Below are 16,728 nucleotides of genomic sequence, written 5' to 3'. Positions count from 1 at the left end.
GAGAACATAGATAGAACATTTTACTTTTTCCTTTCGTTCTTTTCTTTCTCTAGCTTTATCTTACTAGCAAGGACAATCCAGCATAATATTAGGGAACTAATGATAGTGGACTTCCTTGCCTTTTCCCCAGTATTACAAAGAAAAATATTTAGTCTTTGGACTATTATGTGTGAGGTCAGCTGTAGTTTTTTCATAGCTCCTCCTTGATCAGGTTGAGGAAATTGCCTTCTAATTTTATAGTTTTTTATGAATGGGAGTTGAATTTTTTTAGAGTTTAAAAATGCATAATTTATTTAATGTCGATTACAATAAAATTAAGGTGTTGAAAATAAATCGATGGGAGACTGAGGCAAGAGAACTGAAAAGTTCAAAACGAGCCTCAGCAACTTAGCGAGGCCCTAAGGATCTGTCACAAAGCAAAACAGAACAAAACAAAAAAACCCAAAACAGCCTGGGGATGTGGCTAAGTGGTTAAGTACCCCTTGGTTCACTCTCCAGTATGCCTCCCCCACAGTGAAATAAAATAAAAATCTAAAAATTCACATTGTAAATTCTGTTTCATTTAAAAACTTATTCAGTTGTTGATAAACTATAACTTGGGGGTTGAATTTTTAATACCTTCTTTTTCTGCATTTACTGGAATGATTAAGGTTTTCTGTTTTAGTCACTGCTATGGTTTGAATGTAGTTTGTCCTCCAAAAGTTCATGTGTTGAACACTTAGTCCTAAGGGTGGCAGTGTTTAGGTGATAAAAGCTTTAAGAGGAAGAGACTAGTGCTAGGTCATTGGGCCATGGATCATTGGGGATGCTGCCCTTGGAAGGGATTAATACTGGTCCTGAAGAGTGAATTAGTTCTCCAGAGAATGGGTTGTTATAAAGAGAGCAAGACTATCTGTCTCACCATGCGATCTCTCCCTTTTGCACATACTTCCACCATGATGTCATCTACCATGTTAGATAGCCAAGGGGCCTTCACTAGAGGCTGAACAGACAAGGCAGCCCAATCTTGGACTTCCAACCTCCAAATCTGAGAACTAAATAATCTTTTATAAATTATCCAGCCTTAGGCATTTTGTTATAGCAACTAAAAATTGACAAATACAGTCACAATTTGGTGATTTGCACTGATAAATTTAAAATTTTTGAATGTTAAATAAAACTTGTACTTGGATAAATCCCACTTGGTTCTGATGAACTCTAACCTTTTTTTCATATTGCTAGACTTGCTTGTAAAAAAAAAAATATATATATATGTTGGATTATATATATGTTATAAGGCCCCTTGTTATATGTTATAGGCTCCTTGGCTATCTAACATGGTAGGTGACATCATGGTGGAAATAAGTGCAAAAGGGAGAGATCGCATGGTAAGACAGACAGTCTTGCTCTCTTTATAACAACCCATATATATATATATATATATATATATATATATATATATATAACATATAACATATAGCTATAATATAATATATAACATATAGCATACATTATATATATATTATCTATAATATATATCATATATATGTTGCTGAGGTCCTCACTTACTTGCTAAAGCTGGCCTCCAGCATGCAATCATCCTGCCTTAGCCTTTTGAGTTGCTGCAATCATAGGCATGTACCTGGCTTGGGTAATATTTTTTAAAGGATTTTTTTGTGTATACTCTTAAGAGAATTTTTTTAAAAGTCTTTTTCTATTTATGATGTAGGGGAAACACTAGCCTTATATATTCATTTGGAATATTTTTGAATATCTTGTTCTTTTGAAAAAACAGTTGGGCAAAATTTGTGTTTTCTTAATTGTTTGATCTAATTTACCAATGAAATAATCTGGGTCTGACATTTGTTTCCCTTGAGAGGAGATATTTAATTAGGAATACCATTTATTTCATAGACTAAGGACTATTTAGACATTCTATTTCTGTGAATTTTGGTAATTTTCCTAATTTGGAAATTGTCTAAATTGTCAAATTTATTGTCATATTGTTTTTCATAATTGTATTAGTTTTCTGGGTTAGTCTAACAAAGACCACAAACTTGGTAGCTTAAAATAATATTTATTCTGTCACTGTTCTGCAGGCCCAATGTTCACAATTACATTTTCAATTGGGGACAATCCTCTGGGACTTGGGGGAATCTCCTTGCCACTTTCTAGATCTTGGTGTTGACCATCAATCACTGGTGGTGTCTTGCAGCTGTATCAGTTCTTCCTCTGTCACCATGTGGCGTTCTCCTGTCTTTCTCTGTGTTCACGTTGGTTTCCTCTTCTTATAAAGGCCCTCACACTGGATCAGGGCCTACCCTAATGACTTCATCTTTACTTGATTACATCAGCAAAGGCTCTATTTTCTAATAAAGTCACATTCATAGGTATGGATGTTTGGACTCAAATATCTCTTTTTATATTTCAACTCATAACAGTAATATAACATAAAAATAATAATAATAATAATAATAATATTAATAACATAATAACAGTATGTATGCATTCACTGTCTATGAGACAGTATACTGTCTATAACAGTTTTTTCTTTTCTCATATTGATGTAGTTGTGTTTTGTTCCTTCATCAGTCTAGCTGTTTATATAAATTTTATTGATTTTTTGGAGAACAGCTTTTTGATTCATTATTTTTTATTATTTGTTCATTTTCTATATTATTTTATCTTTGGTTTTATTACTTCATTTTATTCCTTTTATTACTTTAAGCTTAACTGATTTCATTTTTCTAGCTTCTTAAGAGAACTCTTACGTTTTATCTCTCTTCATATAAAACTATTTAAAACTACACATTTTCCCCAAGAACTATTATCCTGCATTCTGCAAACTTTGTTTTACATATTTTTATTTGATCCATATCTTAAAAATATATTTGGGTATTTTCCAGATATATTTATGGCACTGGTTTCTAATTTTTTGTGTGATCAGAATATACGCTATGACTTCAATACTTTAAAATTTGTCAATATATGTTATATGTCCTAGTACATGGTCTATCATGATGAATATTCCATATGCACGTGAAGCAGTATACATTTTGTTATTTTGGAATGAAGTTTTCTACAAATGTCAGTTTGTTTTGATGATTGGTAGCTTGTTGTAGATCTCCTCTTGCCCCAATGATTTTTTGGTCTAATTATCAATTTTTGAAAAAAATTATTTTGAAATATTCAAATGTGATTGTGATTTCTCTACTTGTGTTTATTTTGGCTTCATGTATTTTAAAGTTTTATTCTGTCTTATACACTAGTCTATATATTCTCTTCAACTTAAAATTTATCTTTGTTTTCCTTAGTTATATCCACAGTGCCACAAAAGGTCTTTCTCTTAGTAGATACCAAGTAAGTATTTGATGAATGAACAAGTGAATTATATTCATGGTATGGTCCTGGGCATTGAAATAACTTCTTGGTATGCAGTTGTTTTTAACTGTTTGGGCTATTATAACAAAATACCATAAACTGGTCATTTTTAAAATGCAGGAATTTGTTTTCACAGTCTGGAGAATAGTCCAAGATCAAAGGACAAACAAATTCAGTGTTTGGTGAGGGCCTGATTCACAGATGAGTGTTCTTGATGTGTTCTCTCATGGAGGATGGAGTGAGGGAAATCTTTAGGGTCTCTTTTATAAGGATACAAATTCCACTCATGAGGTCTCTGCCTTATGAGCTGATTACCTTCCAAAGTCTCTGTCTCCAATAGCATCACTTTAGGGATTAGATTTCATAACAAATTTGGGGGCAATATTAGCACTCAATCTATAATAATAGGGATTAGTTTCTTATTATCTGTAATTAATAGAGAATATTTACAAATTTGTAACTCAGTGTTTGATATTCTTATTTGGATAGAGGAGATAGGATGTGATGATAATCTCTCTCAACATGAAGCAGGAAAGGTTGAAACAACATAACTGATTTAAAAATGTGAAAGAAAAAAACTGGAATACTGACTTGGTTGCTGAAGCTGGTTTTGGTCATGCAACAAGGGAATCTAGAGAATAGCCCAAGAATGCATAATGATAAATGTCAGCGGATCTCAGATAGTAGTGAACATTAGAATCACCTGGAGGACTTGTTAAACACAGCTTGATGATCTCATTCCAGACTTTATAATTCAGTAGTTCAGTGGGTTGAATCACATTCCCCCCAAATATGCCCAATTCCTTACCTCTAGTACCTGCAGATGTGACCTTACTTGGAAAAAGAACATTTGCTTATGTAATTAAGGTAGTGATTTTGAGATCATGTTGAATTATGACAGGCCCTAAGTCCAATGATTTCTCACTCAGACTCTTTCTATAATTCCATCAAGACTGTTATGCAAAGGAAATCATACAATATGTGACCTTACCATAATTCCCTGGAGTGTCAACATTTTGTTCCTTTTTACTGCTGAGTGGTGTTCCATGGAATGGATGCACCACACAGTTTGATTAACCATTCACCTATTGAGAGACATTTTGGTTATTCCAATAGGGTTTTTTTTCTCTTTACTATTACAAATAAAGCTGCTTTAAACAGGTATAGCGTATATTTTGTGTGCATATATTACATTTCATTTCCTTGAAATAAATGTCCAAAAGTTCAATTGCTGGGCTCTATGGTTGATACATGTTTTTTATTTATAGGAAAGCACCAAACTATTTTCCAGAGAGGCGTAATATTTTACACGTGAATGTAATATTTTAGCATGTGAATGATCTATTTTCTCTGAATCCTGGTGATTATTTTGGGTTGCTAATTTTATTTTATGTTATCGCTTCTGATAGGGATGTAGCGATTTCCTTTAAATTTTTTTAGAAAATTAATGAACTATTTTTTGAGCACTTCAGTTGTACAGAAAATTTAGTACAGAGTGCATGGAGAATCTCCATATATGTCTTTACCCCTCCTCCAAATGTCCCCTATTATTCATATCTAACATTATTGTGATACATCTGTTATAATTGATAAGGTAATATTCACACATTATCATTAACTATGGTTCATAGTTCACATTGGTTTCACTCTGTGTTTTATAATCTATGGATTTTGATAAATGTATAGTGATACATATCTACCATTACCATATCTAACAACAGTTCCACTGCCCTAAAAATCCTGTGTTCCGTCTGTCATCTCTTCCTCCTCCTTGAGGTTCTGACAAACACTGATATTTTATTCTCCCCAGTCTGCCTCTTCCAGAATGTCGCATAGTTAGAATAATACAGCATGTAGCCTTTTCAGATTAATTCCTTTCATTTAGCAATAGGCATGTAAGTTTCTTTCATGACTCTCTGAGGCTTTGAGGCTCATAGGATCCTATATTATTTATTAAATTACTTCTACTAAGTGAGTGATTTTCTAGTGTATAGCCAATGTTTTGGGAAGGGAAGTATGAATGAAGGGCAAGAAAATGCAGTCAACAACAATGACTCAGGATAACAATAACTAGAAGGCAGGTGTCCTTTATCACTGGAGAGTATATCAGACCTAATATAAGTGATTTCTCTGATCTGCTCAGCCCTGTCCTCCCCACTTATTTGGATGCTTGCCCAGCTTCCCAGTCAGGGTAGCCTTAGCTATGCCTGTTCTGTGCCCAGGGTTTTAAAATTAGGTTTTTACAACCTCTATGAAGGCCAGGCTTTAGCATGGCCTCCAGAATGTTCCCCTTGGCAGGAACCATTGCAGATCCAGTGCTCAGTTTGACTGGATCCCTGAGTTGTGACTTTCCAGAGGCTACCTAAATTCAGGTAACACAATCCAGAAATGCAGAAAAGTATGCAGTAATTCACCATATGGCAGACTTTCACCTGTGAAAAATAGGAGACAGGGAAGCAGCTGCCAGTGCACTGCTAGACCCTTGCTGCTACATAATGAGCTATTTGAAGATGCAGTGTTTGTGAGATGTTCCATGTGAATGAGTAAAAAATTTCTTTTGAAGCTGTGGGCAGCCTGAAAATGTCCACTCATTCTCCCTTTTCTTCCTTTCCTGAACTTTTTCCCTTTCTTTTTCTCCCATTCTTGTTTCCTTTAGATTTCACTCCTCTCTCATTAAGTGTTTCACATAATATTTGCTTTGGACATTGTTATCCAAGGAAATGTGGGCTAAGATGGTGCTCCCTATTGAAAGCAGTCTTCCAGGGGAAATTGCGATGAAGATTGGTCTGCATCTTATAGTTCCTCTCAATATAAGTATAGACACCAGTAGCCAGTGAGAAAAACTATATTTACAATATAACAGGTGAAAGAATTCTCTGTTACTTTCAGTTCTTTCATCAGGATCCAACCAACATCTGGAGAGGAAAATACAGGAATAATTGACCACATGCTATCTTAAGCCTACTTTGGAAGTGAGAACTCAAATCTCTTCCCTACAAAATATATAGTTATTTGTATCACTACTATTACGTTGTCAAGTCATTCAGGGGATTTATATTTAATCATGAGTGATTGAAAATTATTACTGAAAAGGCTTTTGAATGTAGAAATGCTAATAGTATGTGACCATCAGATACACATGGAAAGCTGTTGTTGTGAATAGCTATCAAGTGTCTAGAAGATATAATATACTATTTCTTGACCTTTTGGTTAAGAGCAAGTATAGAAGATATGAACTTCAATATTTTCTCCTTCTCTTCTATTCCTTTTCCTCCCTTTCCCCCCCTTCCTCCTCCTCTTCCTGCTTCTCCTCCTTCTCTCTCTCTCTCTCTCTCTCTCTCTCTCTCTCTCTCTCTCTTTCTCTTTCTTTTCTTTTGTGGTGCCGAGAATCTAACCCAGGGTTTGGTGCATGTTGAGCATGTGCTTTACCACAGAGCTGTATCCCCAACTACAATATTTTCATGTAAGGAAAAGAAATAAAGGGCAAACCAAGTCAGTGTCCACTGTCTGAGTCACAAGTTACCTCTTAAACTGGTGTGAATGATGCAGAAAGCAGAAGATGGAGGACTTACGCTGAGGCTGAACATCTGTATTGGGAGATTTCCCTCAGTGTAGTTGAGTCCTGGGTTCCCAGTATGCCTGCTATGGCAGGAGCAATTAGAGGGTAATCATATTGCAATAGTCCAAAGATCCTAAAGGTAAGGAGGACGTAATGGAGATAGTCCAATTTTTAAAATTTGTATAAAAAAGTAGAAAAATATATTTTGGAGGGGTTATTGTACAAGGTCAAGAACACTTATTAAAGCATTAGCTGACAAAAATGAATGGGTGGTGGGAATGAGAATTTATAAACATGTGCTACAACTTTATGACTTACTGAAGAAGTAAGGATATTGGTATTTAAGAATATTTTTGTAGAGTCTATATGATTATCAGTGATGTCTTCTCCCCCTTCCCTTTCTACTGTAATTTTCTATAGGAAGCACTGGTGGAGTCTATCATTGTGATGCAGATTAACAAACTAGATTGGATGGGGAGGACTGCCAAGCACTGGGAGGCCCTATATTTGAGGTAGATACAATGATTAACAGGTCTTTGTGTCTTTCATTACTGAGGAGAGGGAAAAGCCTCTTTCTTGGTGTGGCAGATAGGCCTTATTTAGGTAGAAGCATGAAGCTATTACATAAGATTTAAATTTGGATATGAGGAAATGGAATGAGTGTTGGGGTGGACTATGTGACTCTGGGCCTATTTGTGCTCATATCTCATCCTTGCTCTTTCCTTGTTCAGTTCCTACTGTGTTTGAGGCAAAACTCAAGTGCTGTGGATGCTTTACAGGGAGTTTGCAGTCACAGGACAGTGAAAATGAAGGAAAGGGAAGTGAATCAAGGAAGGATAGAAAACAAATACAAGGCAGTGCATTTCAGAGCTGACCACTTGACCATAGGAACATGCCCGTGCAGAAGCACTGTAACTCTTCCCTTTGAGGGAGGGTGAATGGGAGAGGACATTTACCTGCCAATTTCTTTCCATCTCTTCACTCCCATTGGTTATAGTTTACCCCAAGTGAGAACAAGTAACCTGCACTTCTAACTTGTATAGCCATGGCAAATTCAAATTTCATATCCTGTGGCGTGGTTCCTTTCAGAGTCTGGAAATGGTGGGCAGAGCTGGAGATAGAAATTGTGGACTCCAGAGTGGAATCACTCAGGCTCACATCTAGGAGAATGTTGCAGGGGCAACTGTACAAGCAAGTGGCTAAGCACCTGAGAGACCTAGGATGATGAAGCTGAGAATCTGGGAAAGTACCTAAGATGTGTTCTTGAGAATCTCAGGACGTACATAAAATAAGTTCCGTATAACCAGGTTCCCTGATTCAGGGTGGGTTTCTTCAATAGGAGGTTCTAACAGGAAACTGGAGGGTGGGCAAAAGAGAGAAAAGTAGGGCATTTTTAACCCTCCCTGCTTTCAGTGACATCTCCTGCTACAGCCTCTGGTCTTACCTCTTGTTAGATGAATTTGTGGTCCTAGCTACTGTAAATTATCCTAGCTCTGGAAACATCACCTTCTTCCTTCCTTGTGTCTAATTAGGGGGTGATAGTCTTCTTGACATTCCTAACCTGTGTTTTCTTAATGACTCCTTGAGTCTTAGAATCTTTGTCACCTGCTTCATTAATTCCTTGAATTAAATTCCCTCTGCTTAGAGGGAATAGAGAGATTTCTATTTTCCTTGCTAATTTTATGGATATACAAATACGGATATATTTCCTCATTATATAATTATAACAATGCTAGGAGATATCACTATCCCCATTTTATACATGAGAAAATTGAGGTTTAATCAGATTGTATGTTTTGATTTGGATCCAGAATATGTCTCAAAAGCTCATGTGTAGAAAGGATTGTTCTCAGTGCAGCAATGTTCAGAGGTGGGGCTTTTAGGCAATGATTGGATCATGAGGATTCTGAGCTCATTAGTGGATTGATCCATCTAATAAATAGATTAATCCATCAAATGAATTTGATAGCTATATGTATTTCTGGCAGGTGGAATCTAGTTGGAAGAAGTAGGTCACTAGGGCTGTGACCTAGAAGGATTCATCTTGTCCCTGGCCTCCTCCTCTTTCTCTGCTTCCCTGATGCCATGAACTGAGTAGCTTTGCTTTGCCTTGTCCTTCTGCCATGATGTTCTGCCTCACCTTAGGACTAAAGAAATGGAGTCAACCTAACATGAACTGAGACCTCTGAAATTGTGAGCCCAAAATAAATATTTTCATCTCTAAGTTGTTTTTGTCAGGTATTTTTTATCACAGTGGTGAAAAACTAACTCATCCAGTCCTTTTGTGAGTGCAAAGTCATTCAGCATAACCAGGAGATAGGAGAGTGAAGAGAGGTTTATTATTAATACAAATAAGGAGAGCACTGGGGATAACTCCCAAAGCAGTGTCTCTCTCCAAACAAGGAAATCAAGGGACTTTTATTGCAGAAACTAATGTATGTTTGTATTGAAAAGACTCTTTATCACATGTAGAAGCAGGTACATTCCACGTTCAGTTAGAGATCATGCTGCTTCATACAGCACATATTCAAAAATGACAGACAGGACCACCTCCTAGGCAGAGAATTTAGTATCAAACTGAAAAAAAAATTTACATTAGATCACCAAAAAGAATTCATCAGAATTAAAGAAATTGTGGTATATAAACACAATGGAATATTACACAGCCATAAAGAAGAATGGCTGACATTTGCCAGTAAATGTATGGATCTGGAGAATATCATGCTCAGTGAAATAAGACAATCCCCAAAATCCAAAGTTTGATTTTTTTTTTTTTTTGCTGATAAACAGAAGCTAAACCACAATAAAGTGTGTTGTTTGGGGGGGGGGGGATAAGTAAGAAGAGAAGTTCAGTAGATTAGACAGAGGGGAATGAAAGGAAGGGAGGATGAATAGGAATAGGAAAGAGAGTACAATAAATCTAACATAATTTTCCTATGTACACATATGAAATTACTTAAGTGAACACCACCATTGTGCCCATTCACAAGAATGGGGTTCCTAATTAGAATAAAATACATCCTATGCTTGTATAATTTTATCAAAATGGATTCTGTTGTCATGTATAAGCACAACCAATAAAATAAAAAATTTTAAAAAAGAATTCATCAGAGCAAGTCAGTGATGTTTGGCAAATTCTTTGTGTATTCTGTGGAGGGCTTTATCTGAAACAAAAGAACAACTTGAGGGAGAGTTCAGTCTTTGAAAGGGGAAGGACATTTCCCTCCCTGGTTCTCTGTAAACATCGGTGTTCCCCTAAAAGTTTCTTCCTAGCAGCTAAAAACATGGCTTTCCTTTTCCCATTTTTAGAGCTAAAATTATTTTTCTCAAAATTCAGCTTAAATGGCACATCCTTGTATAGTTGCTCATAAACACCTCATTTTCCTGCTCTATGGAACTCTTTTTCTTTCACTATGGTAATTTGGTTTACATTTCATAAATGTTTGTTATTTGAATCACACTGAAAAGTATTTCTTCACATACTTCCATAATTTTTATAAATTTTAAACACATTTATTCCCTCACCTAGTAGTAATTTGTATTTTGTAATTAAAGCAATACAAAACAAAACCCACTGGTGACTTATCAGACAATCCAGAAGAGCAATGGTGAAAAACAAAAGCAGAGGAATGCTGTGAGATTTCATTGGAAAATTCAGGGAAATTATTGTGAAAAACTGTTGGAGGAAATAAAGCCCTGGGTGGTATGTATTTAAAGTGTCAGATATTCAAAATGCACTTTGGAGATAAATAATAAGGAAATACTTAAAAGTTTATTTTTAGTCAAGAAGTATGTATTCAACAATTACTGTGTATAGGAAGCTATGGTGAGCACTGGAAATTAAAAATGAGTATAACATAGTCACAGCCTAAAACCAAGGAACTTGGCAAAGACAAAAGCATTAATTAAAAGACAGTATCCAGGAGAGCAAATTACTTCTTAATGAGGAATCAATATTCTAATTAGGGAGACACCAAGAATATACAGAATTTATATTAAATACAGGGTGGTTATCAAGTTGGAAAATACAAGTAATAGTTTTCTTTTACTTTTTAGGGATTAATTGCTTTTCTGGAATGTGCAGGTTTATACTGTGAAAATTATCGGAGACAACTCAAAAGCATGGGCAGAGATTGAAGGAAATGTTTCACTCACTACTGTAGCTATTCCTATGGTGCATAACACATTGCTAATGGGGATGAATACACTGAACATATCATACAACACCATTGCATTATAAAGTGATAGCAACAAATGTCATTATATTGCTTTATGTTTCCATATTTGTCCGTCAAGTTGTACATATAATGTAACACATCCTATATAATATAATTTAAATATTTTGACCATTATCCTTTTTTTCTTTCACTAAAAGTAAAGAAAGTTGTGCTATGTTCTTTTGAATAATTTAGCAAAGTAAAACCTAAGAACAGTGCTACTCATAAAATTAATTTTTGGTATTTATAATCTTTTCTCTGGCTGATGAAGAAACAATTTTTCTTTCTCCCCATAGTTTGGATTTGTAATGTTCCTAAAGCAGATTTGTAATGTTCCTTATGCATTTTCTCCTTTAACTCTGTCTGTAACTGCATGGCAGGTGCTACCATGACATTCTTATCTCCTCTGAGTTCTGGCTGGGATTTCCTGTCTTTATGCGAACATTGAGAAAAGATGAGATCTGTATATGGAAACTACATGTAAAGCAATTGCAGAGATTCTTAGCTAACTCATTTACAGTTTTGACTAGATTATTTCTTGTTTCCCTCTCTTTCTTCTTACCCCTTACCTCTTTTTCATTTTTTTCTTGTTCTCTGTGTGTGCCTCTCTCCTTTTTATTTGCTTAACACAGAACCTAGAGAACAGAATCTTCTTTTCTTAATCTACTCATTTATAGTATCTGCCCTCCATTTATCAAATATATGTAGTTTATAGGTACTTGTTTCTTTGGCTCCATTTTCTAGGCAAAAGAGAGAGAGAGAGAGAGAGAGAGAGAGAGAGAGAGAGAGAAAATGTCCTTAAAATAATAAGTAAACTTTAAGAATTCTGACCAGACTAGCAACTCTCAGAGTACCTGTGAAATGTCAAGATCTCCTGGAGACACTTGAGATATCTGAGAATATTTGCTGCTGTTCTGGGTATCATGTACTTGCTTCCTGTTCAACATTGATCAGGGAAAGCAAGCCAGCCTCAACTATTTCTGAACGAATTGTTTGTGCATCTATCAGGTAAGGACAAAGGAGTCCTAGGCTATTGATTTTGGAGAGTGAGTTACCTTCTTAAATTGTATTTGATGCGTATTGATTTGACCTCCAAGGACAATAAACTCAGAACATTAGAACTTTAGGGGAGAGAACCAAATCGCTTTGGTTAGAATATTTTCAGTAGAACTTAGTTAAATTTAAAAAAGGTCTAGTTATGGAATAATTCAGGACTCTTCAATATTTCTTTCTTTTGCAATTGAATAAAAAAATTATGCAGACTTAAAAAGGTGAAGTAGGTATGTTTAACTTCTCCTTTCTACAGGGATAATATTTAGGGATAATTGAATATTTTGTATTATCTTTTTAAGTTAGCATTTATTCTTAGTTTATAATGAACTAGAAAGAGATGTTTTTATTATCTAGAGGCATATAGACAATCTATGGTATGAGATTTTGTTCTTTATAAATTAAAAACTTTTAAAACACAAACCCTTTGTATTTCAGTTTAGGACAAAGTCATTCAAGGAAACAAAATAATTCTTTCATAAATACCTTGAAACATAATTAATTGCTTCTTTCATTTAGTTTTCTTTGTACAAAATTATCTTCTTTAATAGAACATATTGTTTACTCCTTTATTCCTTTGTTCAACAGTATATTTAACCATTACAATGTCCTTGTAATAGTTATTATACTTGGTACTGATATTATAAAGGTAAGTAATTCACAGACATTTCCCTGAGGGATTTCAAAGAAGGCAGATATACCTATAAGTAATTGAAATGCAATGTGGTGAAGACATCAGTAATTCTACAGTTAACGGTGTTCTGTTGGAGTTGACCTTGTTGAAGTACAGAATGTTACTAAGGAAGATTTTTAAAAGACATTCATTCATTTGGGTTTGGAAGAAGAGAATGCATTTTTCCATTTGGACATATTAGCAACCTACCTATAGCTGTCATCAGTTTCAATGTGTCCCTTATCATGCAGAAGAGAAGAGTCACACTGAATTAAAAATACAAGTTGATTGTCTAATATGGAGAAACAGATTTACGGGGAAAGTAGAATGGGAACATCAAAACAATTCTGGATTTATTATCACAATAGCTATAAATTTTGTTTTTCCATTGTGGTATCACAGTATAGAGCACTATGCTAAAAAAACAAGATGCTTAAGACTAAAAACAAACACAAGACAAGCCAAAACAAAACAAAACAGGAAACCATTCTGATTTGTGGTAAGGCATTAACAGTCTTGAATCTTTTAGGTAACCAACGCTGCTGTAGTTTTGGTCTGTCCTCTTCCTGAGAGCTCTGCAGGAAAGTACTGCACTGTTAATTTTTTTTTTTTCATAACATGAATATTTATTGCTTCATATGAATACTGTATTGAAAGCCCAAGCATTCGGTTTACACACAGAAATTATACAATTATATACCGCTTCACAAAGGCAGTGAACACATTACACTCTACAAAATCTACATTACAGAAATTTAAAAATTCTAAATATCAAAAGGTACAGCTGAAGAAACAGGTATAAATTTGGCAGCCAGTAATTTTGACAGGGAAGTTGCAGCTTGCATGACTTTAAATATGTGAATTTGAAAATATTGAGTTGAGAGTAATCATTGTGCTTTGTGTTGATCTGAAAAATATAACACTGGCTGTTGAAGAAGCATGTTCAAAAATATTTAATTCACTTCAAAATGTCATACAAATTATGGTGGTTTCTATGCACCCCCTAAAGCTTCAGTCATTTTAGCTCAGGTACATTACTAAAGTAATATATTAATTCTTCCAGTACAGTGGTGTTTTATACCATTGACAATTGCATACTCTAGAATAACTTAGAAAGAAATGTGCAATATTCACAATGTCAGAAAAGCAAGCAAGAGGTTAAGGAACCTGCCTGGTTCTTCTGAGATGGTCTCATGTCAGCTTCATAAGCATTCGCTCAAGAAAACAGTAAGCTGATGTGTGAACACAATTTCCAAGATAAAGCACATTTTCTCATAAATAATGAAGTCTTTTTATCAGGCACCTCTGAAGTATACAAAAGAATTTTAGTTTGAACAGATGTCTTGGAATGTGTTTAACCTGGTATTACAACAGACTTAAGATTTCCAGGGTTTCACAGGGCCAGATTTTATGTGAATTACTCGGAAGAGAAAGAAAATGTCTCGTGAAAGAGGTGAACTCAATCATCACCAATAGAAAATTGTCCACTGTATTCATCTCTTATAGAAACAGAAAAATATAACATTTCCCCCCTTAGAATAATATATATATTTATATATATGTATGTATATATGACTTAAAGTTCCATTGTACATAGTCAACCGATAAAACCTGGAAACCAGCATGAAACCCTATTATTCACATGTGAAAATGTTGACACTATGACCAAAATGTGAAAACCACTACAGCTGTCAGAAAGAGACAAGACGTAAAGCTTTCTTGCAGATGTGTAAACTAAAGGTGATAATCTTGAAAGGTTCTCAAAATTATAATTATTATGTTCCAGTTTAAAACTTTAATTCTAAATTAAAAAAAACAAAAAATCTATACATAAACCACTGATTTGACCAGACGCCCAAAAAAAAAAAAAAAAAAAAAAAAAAAAAGCAGTAAGCAGAACCCAGAGGAGCTGCTATTCACAGTTCTTACACGTAGAACTTTCAGGATTCACACTTAAAGCACTTCTTAAAGTACTTCACTTTAACAACCTGCTTCTTTTCTCTTGTAAAACTAAAGGTCCACTTTATTACACAAAAGTTTTATACAGTGTAAAGCCAGAACTGCATGTAAAATACTGCGTCTAAATGCTTTTAAGAAGCCAGTCTTGCTCCATTGGTTCATCTGGGCCTTCCGTGGCGTCGTTGTCATTTTCCATGGATGATTGCGAGAGAATCTCTGCAGTCTTACTGGAAGGGGACCCCACCGATTCTGCCGTCTGCTGGCAGTCAGAACCACTACTGACAGGGTCCATGTTTTCGCTGCCTTCAGAATGTAGCTCTTTCTCAGCTCCAGACAGATCGGACTCCTCCATCTGATTACTTTCCTCAGAAGTCTCTTCATTCACAGTTAAGGCATCATCAGATTCTTTTTCTTGATTTTTTCTTTCTGGGATCATTTCTCTTGATGTCATACAAGATTCTTCTTCCTCCTCATCCTCTTCCTCCTCCTCTTCTGTACAGTGCTGCTGGGCACAACTATTTCCCTTGTCTTTGTCCTGAGATGACGATGGTGCTTCCGCTTCCTCCCCCATGACGGATGCGGTTTCACTGGACGTGGTCTGACTGGCCGTCTCTCTGACCTCGCCTTCTTTGTCAAACCTGAGTCTTTTTGCCTCGTGCCCTTCAGCCTCCACAGCATCTTCCTCTGAATGTTTGGTTTTTACAGGACTCACTGAAGAAACCTCTGATTCAGATGCTGGGGAGTCACTGTGGTTTTTCTCTTCATTATGTGGCGAGTTTGACTCTGCTGTCAGTGCTCTCAGGCAAACCGTTGGTTGTCAAGGGGGCTGATAAAGACACCTTTGTCGATTCAGAGGCCTGGGTGTTCCAGGCCCATTTATATTAGACCTATCAGTGTAGCTTGGTGAATTTCCAGGGAACATAACACCATTCATTCGATTTAAACTATTGGAATTGTTTTTTTCTGAAGAAGGATAAACACAGCTAACAACCATTACGTTCTTTCCTACTCCTCTGAGAAATTTGTCTGTTCCTGTATAGTTTCTCCTTGGATCTGTTAGCAATTCACATAGTCGCTGAATAGTAAAAGGGATACCATTAAATCCAGTGACAATTTTCAGAATTCTTTCCTTCATTTCATCAAAGGGAATATATTCCACATTAGGATTGGGAGGACCTCTTGGTTCAGGAGCTGAAGTTCTGAAATCATCCATCACTTTCTCCAGTTTGTAAATAAAATAGCCTTTAAATTGAGACCATTGAATCCTTTCAGCGCCTCCTGCAGCCTCTCGACGTCCATGGCGTCCCGGAGTCCCTCGCCGGCTCCGCCTCCCTCCGCGGGCTCCCGGGCACCGGAGCGCCTCCCCCCCCCCCCCCACGCCCGCCCCCTCCCTCCACACACTCCGGCACGCAGGCGACCGGGGGGGGGGGGGGGGGCACGGAAGGGAGCCGGGGGAAGCGAGCGAGCGAGAGCGAGACCGACAGAGCGAGCACCTCCCCGAGCCGCTACCACCAGCCCTCTGCACTGTTATTTTGATTATTTTTTTCTGATGATAGTAGGATAGTTTCTCTGAAATGAAAACATCTTATAGTTTTGTCCCATGAAAACAAACTATTTGTCCATCCATCACTATCACAACAGCATTTTCTCAAGCCTATAAAAGATCACAGATGGTGGAAACTCCAACTTTTCTTAGGAAGACCTCTCAAAGGAATTCTTGTAAGTGAAAAAGAAAATCTACTCCAATATGCTTTTTGTTACTAATTACATGTTGTGTGGGATGTATGAATTATCAATTTTTTTTCTTAAATTATTGTGGAGGAAGTTCCCCTTTCCCATATTTTATTATGTTCCTATACTCTCCAGAAATGACTGAAAAGAATATTTACACAGTGATGAAATTTCATGAT

The 16,728-nt window shown here is 36.0% G+C and overlaps 1 pseudogene across 1 annotated transcript; it reads right to left on the bottom strand.

The window, feature by feature from the left end:
- Positions 1-13,461: 13,461 nt before the first annotated feature.
- On the bottom strand, positions 13,462-16,168 carry LOC306662843 (serine/threonine-protein phosphatase 4 regulatory subunit 2-like; annotated as a pseudogene). The gene has a single exon. The product of its transcript is annotated as a serine/threonine-protein phosphatase 4 regulatory subunit 2-like (transcript).
- Positions 16,169-16,728: the final 560 nt, after the last annotated feature.

This window comes from Sciurus vulgaris, assembly GCF_902686455.1.
Source record: "Sciurus vulgaris genome assembly, chromosome: 5".
In the NCBI taxonomy this organism is placed as follows: Eukaryota; Metazoa; Chordata; class Mammalia; order Rodentia; family Sciuridae; genus Sciurus; species Sciurus vulgaris.
This window is presented reverse-complemented; position numbering and strand designations above follow the sequence as displayed.